The 19624-nt window shown below is 38.7% G+C and overlaps 1 protein-coding gene across 2 annotated transcripts in view; it reads right to left on the reverse strand.

Annotated features, from left to right (window-relative positions):
- Positions 1–19624, reverse strand: part of LOC118404039 (kelch-like protein 22) — a 151030-nt gene that overhangs the window by 118596 nt on the left and 12810 nt on the right. For both annotated transcript variants that reach the window (XR_004829736.1, XM_035802982.1), the window contains exon 2: positions 16195–16256. The gene's annotated coding sequence lies outside the window, so the exon portion shown is untranslated. The remainder of the gene's footprint in view (positions 1–16194; positions 16257–19624) is intronic.

Raw genomic sequence — 19624 nt, forward strand, 5'->3', positions numbered from 1 at the left:
ACGTCGGGGGCACAGCGGGTATCGAACTCGGAACCTCCAGATTCCGAGCCGTACGCTCTACCAGTTACGCCATATGGCCATAGATATTTCTAGTAATCTATCTACACAAATCATTGGTGCTACAGACACGAAGTCGACGACCTGTCTCTCCACCCATGTAAAACACACCCGTGTATTACATGACAGCCTTTTCATAATTCATAGCTCGGAGACGTCTTCCCAGTCCTTGGTGGGATTAACATGGCTTATCGCAATAAAGTCTCATTTATATGTGGTAATAGGGAGATGTTCCCTCGGGTTACCTATGGTCAATATGATATGCTCAACAAGATTTGGTCTAAGGACAAGCTTCTTTGTCAAGCGCATTGCACGATCCAAACTGAGTATTACTTTTACTTTTGAATACAAACATTTCTTTTCAGCTGGGCTGATTGAATGTGTATTGTAACACATACCTGAAATTCTACAAATATGAATCTTGATCTCTGTTTTGATCTCTGCAAGATTTTGCCTAATTACCTTACCAGCAAAGGTCATTGAAAACTCCACTTGTTGCATAGCTAAGACTAAGAATGTGCAAAACAAAGTAATCATGCATGTAGAATTTTGGGAAAATGTATACATAAAGAGCTAATGTATACAGGCCCATAGTTTATTTACCATGTTGAATGCTACCCTTTTTGGGGGGACCATCATTTTCTGAACGATGCCATTTCTGGATAGGTAATTCTATAGACCTAATGTTTAATGTGAACATTTACTGATATTTATTGTTGATTGCCTTTTAGAGTTTATTGGAAATGTGGTTTATTCGTCACTAGTACTAAGATTATCGATAAAGTGTGGCAGCACTAACGTGCATTACTCAGTTAGAATCACGTTCTGTGAACATCATTGTAATATATATTATTCCCAGTCTTCAAAGCGAATTGCTTATTCGGTGACCCGTAAGCTACCCCTTTTTCAACAAAGCCTATTTGAGCTAGATATATGGTTATGAATACCAGTTCTTGGCTGGACTATTGTCAATACATAGTTTAAACTGAATAACTCTTTCCTTAGTTATGATTTGCCAATGGCCAATGGTACCTCGACCCAGGCCCAAACAATAATTCAACGTCCACACCACACTACTGCTGTCAAGCTTGGTTAGGATAAAAGCTATTTTGCAAATTACATTCGACAACAACAAAATAGTAGAAGACTGATTACAAAACCTATTTCTTTCATTTTTTTAAAATAAGAGATGTAGGGAGTTCACATTTTTCGTTCCCTAAAATTCCATTCGAAACACACTACTTCTGGCAAGTTGGGTTAGGATAAAAGCTATTTTGCAAATTACATTCGACAACAACAAAATAGTAGAAGACAGATTACAAAACCTATTTCTTTCAATTTTTTTTCAAATAGGAGATGTAGGGTGATTACATTTTTCGTTGCCTTAAATTCCATTCAAAACGCATTACTGCTGTCAAGCAGGCTTAGGATAAAAGCTATTTTGCAAATTGCATTCGACAACAACAAAATAGTCAAAGAGTACTGAAAAAACCTATTGATTTCTTTCAAAGGACAGATGCAGGGAGTTCACAATTTTCATTCCCAAAAATTCCATTCAAAACACGCTACTGCTGTCAAGCTGGATTAGGATAAAATCTATTTCGCAAATTACATTCGACAACAACAAAATAGTCGAAGAGTGATTGCAAAACCTATCGATTTTTTTTTCAAATAACAGATGCAGGGTGCTTACATTTTTCGTTCCCTAAAATTCCATTCAAAACACACGTAGAAACGTATACAAAACACTACCGCCTTCCAAAAGGGGACAACAACAAAATAGTCAAAGAGTGATTACAAAACCTATTGATTTTTTTTTAATAACAGGCGTAGGGTGTTCACATTTTTGTCGCCTTGAATTTTGACTTTTATCTCGTATAGAATCTAGTGTTTGTTCAACAGTAGTTTTTTTATACATTTTTTCCCAACTAATTGTTACAAACAGGACAACATTTTCTACACTGAAGAAGCTTGGTAATTTTCCCAGAAGAAAACCTACCAGGGCACATCGCGATACTAGGAGAGGCAAACCCCCGAGACAAATGGGTACGTTGAAAAGCTATTGACCCGCATCCCACATGCTGCATGCATTATGTACTACCCAGTCACCCCAATGTGTCACACTCAGCTCACATGCATCATCCGTCACTACCTCACATTTACATCTGTAAGTCACATTTCCTTACTTTATTGTCTCTCATCTTATTGAAATTCAAACACGTTGTCGTTGAAAATTGTTCATCGGCTAAAATAATATTTAAGATCAATCTTTGTGACTAAAGAAAAAGACAAATGCCGTAGTGCTGGTGCAATATTTAGTGTTTGAAAAAAACCAAAAAAATTATTTGATGGCAACGGCGTTGTGCATTTTGAAAAGGCACTTTACACGGATTTTCCTCACTCCTGCCAGGTGTACCTGACTTCGGTAGGAGAGGTAACTGATGGTTGGAGGTCCTACACACAACGGTGACAATCATTAACCCTTCGGCCTCAAAAAGCCTATGATACTTCCTTTACCTGTTACATTTTGAAGGAAAAATATATACAACAGTTCACGTTAATGCACTGAAGAAGTTTTACTACTGTCCAACACAAGAAAATGGACTTAATACATATGCATGTTGTGGAAAGGTGCAAAAGTTGATCTAAGACACTAAATGTAAAGGCATCTTCTTAACACTTTGGTTTAGGCGATTGTATTACGAAAATTGTACATGCAATTTTCGATAAGACTCACTCAATCATAAAGCTGTTACCAGAAACAGCAGCAACAAAACGCAGATCCGGAGATGTCGTTATGACCGGCCATAACGTGGTGGTTTTATGGAAAGCCTAATGCGCCATCTATCAAGCTCCCTATAGATGCTAACTGTAATATGAACTTTGGCCCAGCTTATCCCGTCAAAAGTATTTTTAACTGTTAGCACGCTGGATATTACCGCCCATATGACCTCATTGATATGGTTCAGCAACCTACATCGTTGGTCTAAGCCGTATGGTTATCAGTCACATGCTACAAAATGCATACTGTTGATTATGACCAATATTAGGACATAGATAGAAAAGACTAAATGAAAGACCTGTTGTGCAGACGGATGCCATTCTGATTAGTTTCTGCTAGGACTCCTCTAAAATCTAGCTTGTATGGCACCAGAGTGCAATTTATGGTGCATGCAAAATCTACATAATTACTAATTAATGAATGTTATCGATTTGATGTACTCTTTATATATCTTGCGTCTGTAGTATGGATGTTTCGATCAAACATAATATATATTTTGGACAGCGACAAATTATAATAACCAATTACGAGATTTTATGTCTATATTTGCAATTGGTAGCTTTAAAATGTTTATATCTTTTATGAAAATCTGTTAGAGCATTTCTTTAATTTTTACATCATTGCTCAAAAGTCTTAAAGAAACACTTGATAATCTGCCACTACAGACGGAATTCTGTGATTGGTTCCCTGTTTAAGTCCTCGAGAACTAGTATTCCAGGTGAGCAACACTTCTACGAACTGATAACAATTCTTTCATCATACTCAGGGGATTCACCATATACTGTACAACCGTATATCTATAATATACAAAGACGCAAATTTTCCTGCATCATATATGTATATGAGCAACAGTGCTACGAGCTGATGACGGTTTTTATCTTACTCAGGGGATTCCCTTTAGCAAGTATCACTATGTACACTACAACCGTATATCTATGATATATACAAAGCAGCAAATTTTCATGCATTATATATGGCCACAATCTATGTGTGCCATCTCCAATGAATCGACCTCCGCACCCCACCGTCTTTGTTTCCCACAAGAACGGACAAAAGATCATCCAGTGACGCACGAACGTCGCTTTGTCAGCCGTTCAGGGATAGACATGCGTGTTGCGTGATTCGTGTGGTGGCAAATTACAGCACCGAACTGGGCCGAAGGTCTCATTACACTCGCATACAGGTATCACGGGTAAGGCAATTTTTTGGGAGATCGCACTATGAAGGGATATAGGGAGCAACGACGATATTTTGAGCAAATTTAGTAAATTTTCATCTCCTTCTATCATTGTTACTCCAATGTTAAAGTTCAACGTTTAGACGTTAAAGGGGTTCATCCGCCACGTATGAGTAAGATTAACAGATTACTTCTTCAACCAGTATACACAACATTGTGAACTGCATCCAATGGATGCATGCAAGTGTCGTACTTATGTCATTTATTTTTGACTTAATCGATAGTTAACCAAATCTACCATGACTGACGTTAAGTTCTTGTGGATTTTATCTTTAGTTTTTAATACGACGGCATTCGTTACATGTATGTAAAACCATAACTAGCAACCATGAGAAGCTGCCGTTAGTTTAAAAAGTTTCTGCGTTTCAATTTCATCAAAGTTTTGTCAAAATTTGTTGATGAATTAAAATCCTTAAGTTTTAACTGTATTATTACAACACATGTTACCTGGGGTCACTATTTGTTAAATTCTCAAACAAATTATGAATTTTTAAATCTAAATTTCAAATTTTTACGGTTCTTAGTGGCAAATGTACATGTGGACATTGGCACACCAAATCCGTGTGTGTTTTTGTCACGCCATAGATACTCTCTTCTCAGACAAAAATCACCGTAGAAGGTTTTCTATACGCCCAATACCGTACTTGCTAAGTTCTGTTACTCGCTTACTCATCTAGCTGGATTGGAAACATTCAATTGCTTGGCCTGTTTTTCTAGTGTTTCGCAAAGACTTCTTAAGACCTTCTTGATCGAGATAAAATGCAGTCACCCAAAGAAATTCGACTTGTCAGTTTGACGTATCACGCGAAAAATGCTCTCTATGCGACCGAAATCCTACTAAGTTCTGTTACTCACGTACTTTATCAAGCTTACTCTGAACCATTCAATGACTTATACCCGTTAAGAGTCTTTCGCAAATACTTATAATATCAAGAACTTCTTAATCTTGATAAAATGCAGTCACTCACAAAAATTCGGCGTGTCGAATTCGTTGACGAATCACGCGGAAAATGCTTCTTATGCGTCCGAAAACCTATTAAGTTCTGTTACTCGCTTACTCTATCCGGCTTTCCCGGAACAATTAGACGGCTTTTCCTGTCAGTTAAGAACTTCTTAATCTAGGTTAAATGTAGTCACAAAGAGAAAATCGACGGGTCGGTTTGACGAATCAGTTGGAAAATACTCACCATGCGTCCTAAGTCCTACTAAATCGTCCTTCTTTTACTCACTTACTCTATCAAGCTTTCCCGGAACAATTCTATGACGTTTCCTGTTGGCTAAGAACTTCTTAATCTACATAAAATACAGTCACCCAGAGAAAACCGACTGGTCGGTTTGACGAATCACGCGGAAAACGCTCTCCTTGCGTCCCAAAGCCCACTAAGTTCTGTTACTTACTCTATCAAGCTTTACGGGAACAATTCCATGACTTTGCCTGTTGGTTAAGAACTTCTTAATGCAGTCATGTACAGAAATCCGACGTGTCAGTTTGACGTATCACGCGGAAGGTGCTCACCAACGCTATCCAGATCATCTGTTTAGATTACTTCCATGGTCAGAAGCAGGAGCATCTAATCTAATCTCACCATAAGAAATTGAGGCTAAATGGCTCTTAGCCTGAAAACCAGAGACACCACAAATCTGATTACAAAGTAGAATGCTCTTTAGTGCACGTGTCTGCAAGAGGAGTGGAAATTAATAAGATCTCAAGGCCTGTGCTGACGATGGGAGAGGTGCCCTAAATAGGAAGGTTATGATGCTGGGCAGTGTTTCAATGCAGATAAAAGCACAAAAGAATAGTATCATGATGAGGAAATAAGTAGTGTAAGCTGCTATCAATGAACATTATGATCCGATGGTAGAGGTAATATTGTTAAGGGTTATTTGGACTAATGCATAGAATTACAGATTTAATCATATTCTTTTCTATTATTTCATTGGGCAAACTTTACTCAATAAAATGGCCATAAATAATTCCAAACAATAATGAAAACAGTTTGGAAAATTAGCTGCGTTCAGAATGAATACACGTCAGTCATTGTACAGTGTACTGTGGTATCCATAGCATATATCTACATACATATGTTTAACTTGCGTAATTGTTAGAAAACCAGGCCAGAAATAACATTGGCTCGTTTCATGAACCAAAAAATATCCACTCTTGTCCAACAAGAGAAAAGTATTTCTTATTCCTTTACGAAAAGCCAAACCTGGGTCACCCGGATGGCAGATACGACGTACCAAGATTTGTACTTTCTGATAAATGATGACCTGTTTCAAACCAATTACACGTGCAATATTGCTTTAATGACAAATAAGTCCTTTGCGAGTTGGAACCAAATTGCCCAATCGAATATATCACAGAAACTTTACAATAAATATAGAAGAAAATGAGGTGATCATCGGTATTTTACCAGTGCCGGCACCTTCGAGACTCATCCCACACATGTAATGATGTGCACTGCAATAAAGTTTCTGTTCTAATGATGGACGATGATGAACATTGTGCTGAACAGCTAGCATTGGTCTCAGATAGGTATCAAGGCACTCTATCTGGTACCCAGCAGGAAGAAGGGGGAGGGAGGGCAAGCCATGACATGGAGTAGAACTGTAGAGCAAGACCTTGCTGAGGGATGCAATTGGGAGGGGGTGCAACGATCAGCAGTAGAGAGACAAGTGTGGCGACCAATGACGGCCCACCTTAGCAAAGTCTGAATTGCAACGAGGATGAGTGACTGAGTGAGTGAGAATCTATTAAAAAACAATTCAATCCCTACAATTGCATAAAAACGAAAATTGACTTTAGGACGTTTCGAGTAGCATTCACCACTCAGTGCAAATGTCAGTGCAAAATTTGCTTACCTCGATCTCTTAACTACATAACTGTATAAAGTCAATCTATATACTGCTGATCGATTCTGGGAGTTTGAAGAAGTCAATGGTCTGCTTAAGTGTCAAATTGTGTGTAGGATAACTTTTAGTCATTGGCTCTTTTAGTCAAGTCATTGCAACAACAATATAAACTAGGCAGGTTGAACATTCTGTCCGTTTAGCCGGCCATGAAGTTTGACTCCACATGGAAAAGGTGTAACCCCATTTTCAGCTATAGAGTGTCCTATTCTTCTCCATGTTCCATTCTCCTTATAACAAAGAGAGTAGTTGCTATAATACATTTTTGAGACTTAATTTCGAAGAGATCAATTTCTATCAAGCACACTGATGCAATTTTGCAGAAAGACGCGTGACGCCGCCACAGATTGGTGACGTCAGAGATGGATCAAGACCATGTAGAATGGACTTACGAGTCGATCCTGTCACTTTATCTCCAGACAAATCAATTTTCAGTCGTCTCGAAAATAAGAAATTTTGACCATACACTGAATCGTACAAAACAGCGGCAAAAGGAGCCAATATATGCCTTCATAAAAAAAAGCAAAGCAGCTACTAATGTTGTAGAATGCCAAAGTCTGTCCCAAAGGCAAAGAAGGAGATGTAAAAGAACAAAAGAATGACTTATTGTTCGGTATGCGCTGTGTATTCAATCATCTATTCAAACTTCACGGCATTATAGTTGATCCGACACACGTGACGGTACGGATTCTTGACGTCAGACGTGAATCAAGACCTGGTAAAATGGACTTAAGGGTCTATCCTGCTGCTTTATCTCTAGACGAATCAATTTCCTCTCGTTTCTCAAATAAGAAATCTGGACCATACACTAAATCGTACAAAACAGAAGCAAAAGGAGCAAATATACGCCTTAATTTTTAAACCCAATATCACAAAACAGCTACTAATTTCGTAAGATGCCAAAGTCAGTCCCAAAATCAAAGAAGGAGATGTAAGAGAAGAAAGCAAATGACCTATTGTTCAGTATGCTATGTGTGTCCAAACATCTACTCGGCCTTACGAGACTATACTGTCGCTTTATCTCTAGACGTACGACCTCCTTCTTTGGTCAGACGCGTCACCAGACAGACCAATGACGTCAGAAGTGGATCAATGGTAAACCAAAATGGGCTCACAAAACTTTACTCCGATCCCTCAGCTTTACTTCTAGACAGATGAACGGGGCCTTATTCAGTCGCCCGACTTTACGGACGGACGCCTGTCTCTGATACTGGATCAAAGCTACATAAAAGTCCAAAGTGACCCATTTCTTCGTGCAAGAAATGATGGATGTTTGCTGTGCATATTTTTATGAAACCTCGTTTCCACCTCATATTGGATCAAATATTTAGGTAGCTAATCGTATAGTTCAGCATGCAGATACGTCTTCATGCTTCTTCTCATATAGTTCATATTAAATTTTGCTAAGAGCCCTATAATACAAACGAAAATGGACGCAAAGCATTGCTATATCTTATCTTTTATTGGATTCAAAGATTATTTCACTAATCATGTCTTTCAGTAATAGACACGTCTTCATGCTTATGGTCATATAGTTCATATCAACTTTTGCTGTGACCCCCAAAATTCAAGCCCCATATTCAATCAGGAGAATAAATCAAAGCTAAGTTTTCACTCCAATTGGATAAAAAGATCAGTACACTAATTATCTTGTTCAGTAACACCAGCACGTCTTCATGCTTATATACATATAGTTCATATCAACTTTTGCTCAGATGCTAATATTTCAACTTTCAGGAAGTAAACCAATGCTTCGTAAACCAAACCAAACCAAGATATGTGTATTTCAAATAAATAGTGGTCTGTTGGGTCCAAAGATTAGCTCACTGATCATGACACTCAACACCGCGAACACGTCTTCACAGTTAATCTGATTTATCTTATAGTCAGTTTTGACAGCCTCGTTAGATCTATTCATTTCTTAGAGTCATGGGTATTCCTAATAAATGAAAAATCCTAACATGTTCTTATATGGGATCAAACATTTAGTTTACTTATCACGTCTTCAACCAACAGAGACACGTCTCCGTACTTTATGATACATAATTTCTTTTCACTAACAGCCACATGATGCAAACGTCATAAGCGTGAGCATTTCCAAAAATGTGAATACAAGGAAGTGATTTATCTCAGACTTTTGATTGTCAGATTGACAAAAACAACCTTGATTAAACGAAATTGCATTTCTGTATCATGGTTGAGATCCCATGTGAAGCTGTGTGCGTCGAATTTACGACTTTGTACAGTGTATTTGACAAAGGAGGGGGTAGGTCGGAATAGTGGTGCGTTTACTGCACGGTAAAACCATTTTCCATGGCGGAAATCCTCAAATGACCTTGATTCGTTCGACTATTCCGAGATGAAAAATTTGTTTACCAGCGAAGCAAGGTTCTCTATCATTGTTGTGATCCCGTATGAAGTTTTGTGCGTCGATTTTACTACTACCAACAGTGTGCTTGACAATGGAAGGGACAGACCTGGTGCGTTTACTGCGAAAATCTTCATATGACCTTGATTCGTTCGACCATTCCGAGATGAAAAATTATTTTACTAGCAGAGCAAGGTTTTCTATCACTGTTGTGATCCCGTGTGAAGTTGTGTGCGTGGAATTTACGAATGCCAACACTGCATTTGACAAGGGAGTAGGCAGACCGGGGCAATGGCCCATTTACTGCACGGTAAAACCATTTTCCATGGTGGAAATTCTCAAATGACCTTGAGTCTTTCGACGATTCTGCGATGAAAAATTTGTTTACCAGCGGAGCAAGGTTCTCTTTGTCGTGCGCACTCTAGCGTGACTGATGGTACTGCAGGCGGGTCACGCCATGATGGTCTTCCAATCAGGGAGGACGCCCTTTTGTCCGGCCCAGTCATCGCTCAAACTTGTCGACTCTCCGTGTATCGTATTTGTCAAACGAACCCATGCACAGTGCAAACATAACAACGGGGATGAAATAGAATACATATATAAGAAGACGGTTTATTTTATTTTTGAAAGTGAACCATAGACGATCTAAAAATAATAATCTACGTAGGGGGATGAAATTGAAAAAGTTCGACGCCTATTTAGCATAATTGTTTCTAGTATATATACCAAGTCTGAAGAAAATTCAACGGTACATACTATTTTTCAAAGCAATGTTTAACGACCCACCCCACAAAAATGATCTGTGTGAAAAAGAAAATTGACAATTGACACTAATTACATCTGTCCTACCACGAAAGTAAGCCAAACCGTAAAACAAATAGCTATATATCGTAATTATCTCATTATATTTATTTCATTATAGCATAACAGTGCAAAAGAGCGTATGAAAATGCCCTGTGGTATGCTCCTAATGAAAGACCGCGCGAGGATTAGCCGGTTCAATGGTTATAAGATTGGAAACTACTGAAGGATTAAGGGTGGGAAATAGACGCCATTTCATTAGAAAGCAATAGTAATTAGACTGTCTTTAGTTTAGTAGTGGAGTATAAATCACGATACGTTACTACAACGTCACAGACTCACCTAAAAAGAGTGAGTAATTGAAGAATGCCTGGCTAGTGCATGTCTCTCTGTCTCTGTCTGTCTGTCAATCTGTTTCTCTCTCTCTCTCTCTCTCTCTCTCTGTCTCTCTCTGTCTCGCTCCGCGTATGTGTGTGTTATTTTTCCACCTCTGTGAAATTTATCAGGTTTATTTCTTAAACCATCCAGGTAATATAATACTGTACGCTACATTGGCCTTCTCTTATCGACCTTTCAAATACTCATTTTGGTCTATCTTATGCTTAATGTCAAAATTCGTACCCCACCTTAGCAATAGGGAAACATTTCAAAGACATAGAATACTCCAGGTCGAAGAAACGTAATTGTTGGTTCAGCTGCCAAAGTGGCTGCTCCCGTCACGGTGAGATCCACAGGGCCTCGCAACAGTTGGTGCTTTGATTTTCCCTCCAGTTGAGTCATTATGTGTAATGGCCTTTCGAGAAAGAAGAGAGAACTTCTACGTTTCAAATAGCGTAGTAGAAGTCATGCGGAGGTCAGTCCGCCTTCCCATTTACACATGAACAGTTTGTGCCCCCATTCCGCTAGGACGGTGACCTCACCACGACCTGAGATGGGTTTGAGTAACACTTGAACATCATGCATTCAGTGACTATGATTAACACACGGCCACCTCTCTATGACCTGAAATGGGTTTGAATAACACTTGCGAAAAGCACAATAATTGATGTAACCGTAAAAGCATAATTTTCGAATTCACATCACCGAGCTAGTGAAATGTTAGGATTACTAAGAAGTCAGAAAGCTCGTCGTGATGGTTGCATTCAATGAGTATGATTGACATACGGCAACCTCGCCACGACCTGAAATGGGCTGAGTAATACTTGATGTCATGGTTCAGTATCATGCAAAAAGTAAAAACAAAGAAAGCGTTAAAGGATTCGCTTTCTATCGATGAAATTCTTTCTCATGGCAGTGCGCTATAGCTAGTGAAATGGTAGGGTATTACCGCGAACTCCGCCAGAAAGCTCGTCGTGATGGCTGCATTCAGTGTCAATGATAGACACGCGGCAATGTCAGGACTTTAAAGTACCACAGAATGGTGCTGCCCGCCATTTGGAATGGTCTATGGTAATGGTCATGCTCACGATACCCAAGCGTTTTGGTCAAAGTGCGCGACGAATGGAAATGACACGGTGTGTTTTTCCTATATGCTGGTTTCAAATAGTGTAGCTTTGAAGATATTCCAAGAGGTTTTCGCATCGCTAGCAGTTTGAAAAATACCTTAAAGCTTTGAAATTGGAATTCCATGGTAAAAGAAACCCAAAGCACAAAGTGAAATGCATTACAAATGCATAATATGTGTTGATACATTCATCTACATGTATCCATTTTTCATTGCAAATTCTATTTCTAATGGCATGGCGAAAAAGAGAAGAAACATATGAGTCCCATGGCGCCAGTAGAAATTCAATTATTCCGTATATATCCTATTCAGTACATCATACTTTACTGTTTCCTCCAGTTAAACGTTCCTACCTCACAATTTCAGAACATGTTTTGTTGTGCTCGGTAATTGGGGTACGACGTCCCGGTTTTCACTTGCACCGATTCAACATTACGATGCAATAAAACCCGTGGATGGGAAGTAAAATTAACAGCTGGTTGTAAAATTTTACCGCTAGTAGGACATGTTAACTGCCTTTAAGCCGATGCCACTTGGGGATATTTTCCACGTACACGGGATCACCCATTAAGATCAACATTCTCCTAGACGAAATCTAACAAATACCATTGTCTAATATTATGAGCATCGTCTTTTTGCACCATTGAAATTGAGAAATGTTATCAGCTCCAAACTGCATTATCAAGAAAATTTGCTAGAGCATAGACATTTTCCACGTACACGGTACCACCCACAAACATCAACATTCTCCTAGACGAAATTTAACGCAAACCATTGTCTAACATTATGAGCATCGTCTTTTGCGCCACGTTTATTGTGAAATTGAAAAGGTTCTAAAAACATTATCAAGAATATTTTGCATGGGCATTTTACACGAACACGGGACCACCCACAAATGTCAACATCCTCCTAAAAGAAATCTAACAGTCTAACACATACCATTGTCAACTGATATATATATATATACCAACCATTGTCTAACATTATGAGAATCGTCTTTTGCACCATGTTTATTGAGAAATTGAAAAAGTTCTAAAAACATTATCAAGAATATTTTGCATGGGCATTTTACACGAACACGGGACCACCCACAAATGTCAACATCCTCCTAAAAGAAATCTAACAGTCTAACACATACCATTGTCAACTGATATATATATATATACCATTATCGAGAATGTTTGTTAAAGAATAGGCATTTTCACATACACGGGACCACCCACGAATATCAACATTCTCCTTGACGAAATCTGACACATACCATTGTTTGATATTATGAGTATTATCTTTGCTTCAAGGTTTTAAACTATATCATCATTCTAAATCATAGCATGATTATGATGTGAGTCGCCCAAAAGAAAAGATATCGTCCATGGCTACGAACCATGGGAAGTTCTAAAAAAAAAAAGAATTGATATCGTAGAGGATTCATTTACCGATTTAAAACATACCTTGTAGTATTGCATCGAATTCCCAAATCGCTCGCTTCTGAGAACGTTAAAACGTAAAACGATATCTGTTCTACTTCCAAACGAACAGTTATTGGTAACGGACCCCGGCGATTCTGGATCTATCATGAGCCCCGATTGAAATTCAATTATTCCGCAAATATTCTATTCAGTATATTCTACGTTAACGTTACTGTTTCCTCGTTTCCGAGTTAAACGTTCTTACCTTAAACGTAAAACGATATCTATTCTACTTCCAAACGAACAGTTATTGGTAACGGAGAGCTGGCGATTCTGAATCTATCATTTCCGGACCATTGTGCAATCGATTCCCTTTGACAAATGAAAAAGGACTGTGCAGGATTGGACATTCACTGCTGTCAATATAAATAAAGTCACTGTCAATATTCAACAAAGGATTGGGCTTTATATAGAGGATGGATTCATCTTATATCGCCTTGCTGGCCCCTTTTTCTACAGTCAACAGCTGAACAACGCAATAAAATTGTCTCCTACAATCCACGTCCCAAAAAAAATAACTACACGTCTGTTATGTTATCACCATTGGAATCTTCACCAGAAGCCGCAATATTTTAGATGTATCATCAAGACAAGCCACGGAATGCATTCCCTCAATCGCAAGAGAGGATTTACGTACTGAATATCCTAAGAACTAAAGAGAGTTTTAACGCCTATGCAGCCTCTAGGGACAAGGATAGCTAGGGGAACAAGCTCTTTAAATCAACATGCTGCCAAATACCACAGCTGTGTGACACTTGTGTCATGCCCTGTGGGTAAATACACATAGCAACGCTTGGACAATTTCGTACGGTCAGTTGGGATAGCCTGAAATGTTGTCATCAAAACCTCAACAGCAAGCCCGTCGGTTGTAACCTAATTCTGATGTGTGCCGTAGTAGTACATGTTGCATTCCTATCAACTATGCTTACAGAAAAGCACGTACATGTATGTCATAATAGTGAGCAGCGAAAATCTAAGTAGAGGGAAATGGAATTCAGTACGAAAACAATTGAATCCACTTACCTTATATTTTTTCCAGGAAGATATCTCCGAGCGTTCCAGGAAGAACGTTTCATTAACACTTAGAACCTCATCGATTCCCGGAAAGCCTGTAGATTCCCGTAACGTCCAAACGATCGACCCGGGCCCGCTTCGCACTGCTCTGACTCCTCAGACCATCCCGGAGGTTGGACCGCTCATATGGCGTAAAACATCCCTGGCATTTGTTAGCTGACAAGTTGTACGTACGCGATGCTCCCTAGGATATAATAACGGCACAACCGCGTCTTGGTACCCACTGCGCTTCCGATAGCCAAGTGTTAAAAGGGAGAGATGGGCGAATATCGCGGCAAGCTCCAAACGCCGATATCCCACTCGCAAAGCCCCGGGTGGTTTAGAATAGGGGTGTGTCGGCCCGGCTACGCGATCGCTCGCTCCCAATCATTGAATATAAATGATGAGTTGCTAAAGCGAGCGGTGACAACTCGCCACCGGAGTTTCCAGGATCCACGACCCTAGGGTCAAATTCTGACCAGCGTACCGTAAAAAGGGTAGTTTAGAATATGCAAAGAACTGTAGAAGGGCTTGACATGAATGTAGGCGATGATGGGGGGCACATAGTGCCCGGTGCTGTGGACGGGCGGGTCGTTATTTTGATTAATGACCTGTGGCTAATTTAGGATGAGCAGAGAGCATGCGCGGTAACATGAGAAGGGTGTTTTTATTAGGGTCTTCCTGGAATGATCGACGGGAACCGCGAAATGGACGAGAACAAGTTGGGGGGTCGGGGGGGGGTGTAACATAATAAGCATGAAATGGAATGCGTAATATTGATTTGGTTATATTACATGTGTAATACAACCATTTACATGGGAACGTCAAAGTGATCTCGGACAAGTTTAGCTGAGTGAAAATTCTTCCATTGACCGTGACAGAGAAGACAGAGACAATGTGTGGTATTTAGAGGTTAATTGTACCAGGGTTATTCACCTTGCACTTTTGAATAAGTACTGTACTAAACGGTGGCCACTTTTCTCGTCTTTTATGGCATGAGTAATGCTTACAATTCTACCCAATAATGTCTTAGTGATAACACTGGAATATGATTGATGAAATACACAATTCTTTCTTGTTTTCTTCGAATTGAATTTGAATGTGTTCAGCTTCAACACTCTTTCGTATTGCTACTAAGCATAGAAGCAGTATATGCCTTGACATGAATCAATCGGGGATTGAAATCACGACGTTTTGCACTTTTATTAGGATTAATACAAACAATAGCCTTTGACTTCCCAACCATTTGTTTAAAAGATGTGCATGAAATAATCATGATAAACATGGCGGAAGTGAAAGGCCCTGGTTTGATTTGCTGGTCCTTACTTTAACCGATTGTTTCTCAGAACACTGTCCCAGAAAGCAATGTCCATACGCGGGACTATGAGCGATCAGTCAGGCTGGCGAATTCTATTTTTTTCCATCTGGGAACAATGCCAAAGTCACCTATATGCCATTCTTGACGAGCATGGTACAGTAGAAGTCAGTTAATTGCACAACGGATAATCGCACACTTCTGTTAATTGCCCGAAGTCCCAAAATTCCGTGGTGGTTCAGTCCACCTTAATAGCTTTGTTGCATCGTTCCGATAATTGCACGAAATGCTCTGGCAAATGGAGTTTCAATTAAGCGGCTTCTACTGTATCTCAGTTGCAACGTGTTATCAGATACCCATTCACTCCATTGTTTATAGTGACTTCGCATTTATGCACGGTGCATTTATACCCAATCCTAATAACTGTACGAAAATTGTCAAACATCGTCGACAAATTACCTTAACTGAAAATGTGCGATAAAAATAGGGGTGGGCAATACAAATAAGCTGATAACTACCTGAGAAATAGCGCCAATGTATAATTTTAAAACTGTTTTACGAACATTGGAAAGCTATATTGTGGGAGGTTCTGGGCATAAACGTAAATAACTAATGACCTCTTATTTATGGAAAATTGTATTCAAATATGCAAAGTACTTTAAAACTTCATACAATAGTACTTAACAAAGGCTACTCACCAAATACTTTCAATCCTGTTGCTTTCTTCAAAATCAATGACCATTCTCTTCTGACACAAGACCTGGACAATAGGAGAAAAAACTGTTTGATATTCATATAGCCCCAGATTTTTATCACAAAAGACTAGAACATGTACCCAAGTTTGACTTTTTTGTCTTTAAGAAATGTCAATGTACCATACAGTGGCTTAATGATGTGAAGTGGCTATATTGGAAAACATGCATGCAAAAATGATAGCGACGAGTGCAAAACTTCGATACCAATATGGTCCCTAACGATCTGGTTGTAGTATCAGTAACATACGAGGGGCGTGCAATAAGTAATGGTCCTGACCCACTTCCAGTTGTCTGATCTAAATGAAATGTATGTGTAATAATTCATATCTCTATGGGTTATGTTGCAAAAGACAGCTCTGAACTAATTGTGGTTTCTGATTTACTGGTGTTTGAACTTAGTCAGGTGCGAAATGGACCAGGTGTGAAATGGAACCAGTTGAGTGTCGCGCAGTGATCCGGTTTTTGTATTTGAAAGGACGCACACCAAAGAAGACTTTTGATGAAATAAATGAAACTTATGGTGATGATGCCCCATCATATGACCTTGTAAAACGCTGGCATCCTGAATTCAAACGTGGCTGGAAGTCTGTGGAAACAGCTCCCAGACCTGGTCGTCCCTCTTGTGCCATTGATGAGGCATCAGTTGGAGGACCAACCTGGGGTGTCCTACAAAATCGGTGTCCAGAGCTGCATCAAACGATGGGAGAAATGCATAACTCTAGGTGATTCCTATGAAGAGAAAGACTAATAACTGTGCCAAGTTTCATTAATCTCCTGCTATGGGAAATGGGTCAGGACCATTACTAATTGCACGCCCCTCGTACTTTGCCAATGAATAGTGCGCTGGACAAAGTTGGAATGGATTGTTTTATCCCATTCCGCTTTGAATGATTAGAGATGTTAATATGAAAGCAGCCCTGGCAAATGAAGCTTTATTGTATTGGCTTGGGGGATTTTGCGGCTCTTTGGCAGGGATCCACCGGTAGATAATTTGATTAAGATTAATCGTATCGCTAAGCCTAGCTTTGCATAAAACATGCCAAACTCTTTTAAATACCGTATTCGAATAAAAGTTCAACTGTAGGGGTTGTTTAAATCGTTAAGATCTTATACTAACAAATTTCTCATCAGTCCTTCTCGATCCTTCTTAGAGTGAAACCAACAGACTAAACTTCCGGATCCGTTTAAAATTCCAGAGCATTAGATTAAAACTGCACTACAATGCCAACTCCTAATATTACCAAGTTTTGCAGAAGTCTGTTTTTCTTGTAGTTGTACCCTTAATGATTCATTGTTTGATGGTGTAGTTTAGCAAAATGACATTTCTTTCAGAACAAAATGTTATGGAATTTTTTAAACTGTAATCAATATTCATTGATCGTGGACTAGACACACAGGAACACATATACAAACCATACACTGTAAATAATATTCACACATAATTAAAGGTATGGCTACCTAAGGTCATATAAGAACAATATCTATATAACTTTACATTTTCAAATTATTCCATGTGCTGAAATGAAGCTAAATCTCCCGAGCTTTTTTTTTTTCACAAGCTGACGATAGTTGAGGCATGGATGAGTTGATAATGAATGATCTGATAATAGTTGGATCAGGTGTTGTTCACTTAGACACAATTACTTCTATCTAGTCATGGAAACGCATTAGCGGCACTTTACTACATTTGAATAAAATCCTCGTTTAAAGCTTTCATCATTTCTCTTCATCGTACCATGGTAATTCTGTATGTGATCGTTCAAAATACATATTGCCAAATGTTTCTGTTCCTTTATACGTTTTTATCGTGGTTATTGGGTAAACGGTAGATATAAACAAAAAATTAAGAAGTGTTTTATATCTTAAGGCCATTGTGCTAGGATCTTACTTGGTACTTTATCAATTCGAATGGGTGAATGCTTTCATCGGATTCACAAGTTATGATTATTAGTCATAGCATAAATAAGATATGTAGAAATGCAACAAATCGGTTAACTACTACCTTATACAGATACATTTTGTCACATCCCTTAACTGTAACTTTATTTTGTGATTGTGCCCTTATATGATACATATTAAAAGTTTAACAGAATAAAAAAAAACGTTCCTAATTGTCAAAATGTGAGGTTGTATAGTCCGACCCAGCCTTGAATAGAAATAGATCAGATAAAGGCAAATCGCTGACAAGTATTTTATACAGCTAGGTGATTGGGTACTTTGTTGTATAATAGTGCCCTTATATGATTCCTTTAAGTTAACAGGAAGCAAATGTTTCTAACTGTCGTATTGTCAGGTTGTAGAGTTCGGTCGTGCCTTGAATAAAACAGGTAAGATAAAGCCAAATCGCTGACGAGTATTTTATACAGCTAGGTGATTAGGTAGTTGCTGGCCCTGATTGCCCCGGTGAAACATCTCCTGTAGAAATTACAAACGATGCTATTTTTTTGTAACTGTGAAATAGTGAGGTAAAAGAGTCAGGCTGGCCTTTGAACAATAAAATTCGTAAGATAAAAGAAAATCGCTGTCGAGTATAGCACAAAAAATTGCCATACCCATTGACTATGACTTGATTCTATAACAGTTACAGTACGCTTATATGATTTTTTTTTTAATTTTAACAGGAAACAAACCTGCCTAACGTTCAAACGAGTAAAATTGTCAGGTTGTGGAATTCGGTCGTGCCTTGAATAAAATAGGTGAAAAAAAGCTAAATCGCTGACGAGTATTTTATATAGTGAGGTGATTAGGTAGTTGCTGGCCCTGATTGCCCCGGTAAAGCTTCTCCTGTAGAAATTACAAACGATGCTCTTTTGTCGACACGGTTGTCAGATCAATCACATGGGGGGAAATGAAGCGAAACTTTGATTAACTTCCTCGGTCCTCTACTGACCCCTCAGTGGTCAATCTCGAAAATGTTCAAATGGTGTTACTGTCAGCGAAAATTGTGGGAGGGCTCTTCAAACCACACAAAAATTATAATTATATATTTTGCATATAACATACAAAATCTTAGGAGAAAATCTGCTTAAGAGTAATATCTTTACATTTATCATTGAGTGACAGACGTATAAAAAAATCCAGTTTCTGGCCTCTGGACAGTTACATGTTTTTTTTCTTTATTCTTTGATAATCATTGTAATTATATATAGTATGTGGCTGGCCAGTGTATAAGGGCTTTTATGTTTTTGGCCTCTGGACTTTTATTTATTCTTTTATATTATTGTAATTACGCATTATATACAATGGGCAATAAAACGATATCATAATAGCAATCGATTCTGATTGCAAACAACTTTCATACATGTTAACATTTGCCTGGATTAGATTAAGCTCAACACCTAACTGGTGGACAGCTTGTCCTTCTGCTTTAGCG

This window comes from Branchiostoma floridae, chromosome 17 (genome assembly GCF_000003815.2).
Source record: "Branchiostoma floridae strain S238N-H82 chromosome 17, Bfl_VNyyK, whole genome shotgun sequence".
NCBI lineage: Eukaryota > Metazoa > Chordata > Leptocardii > Amphioxiformes > Branchiostomatidae > Branchiostoma > Branchiostoma floridae.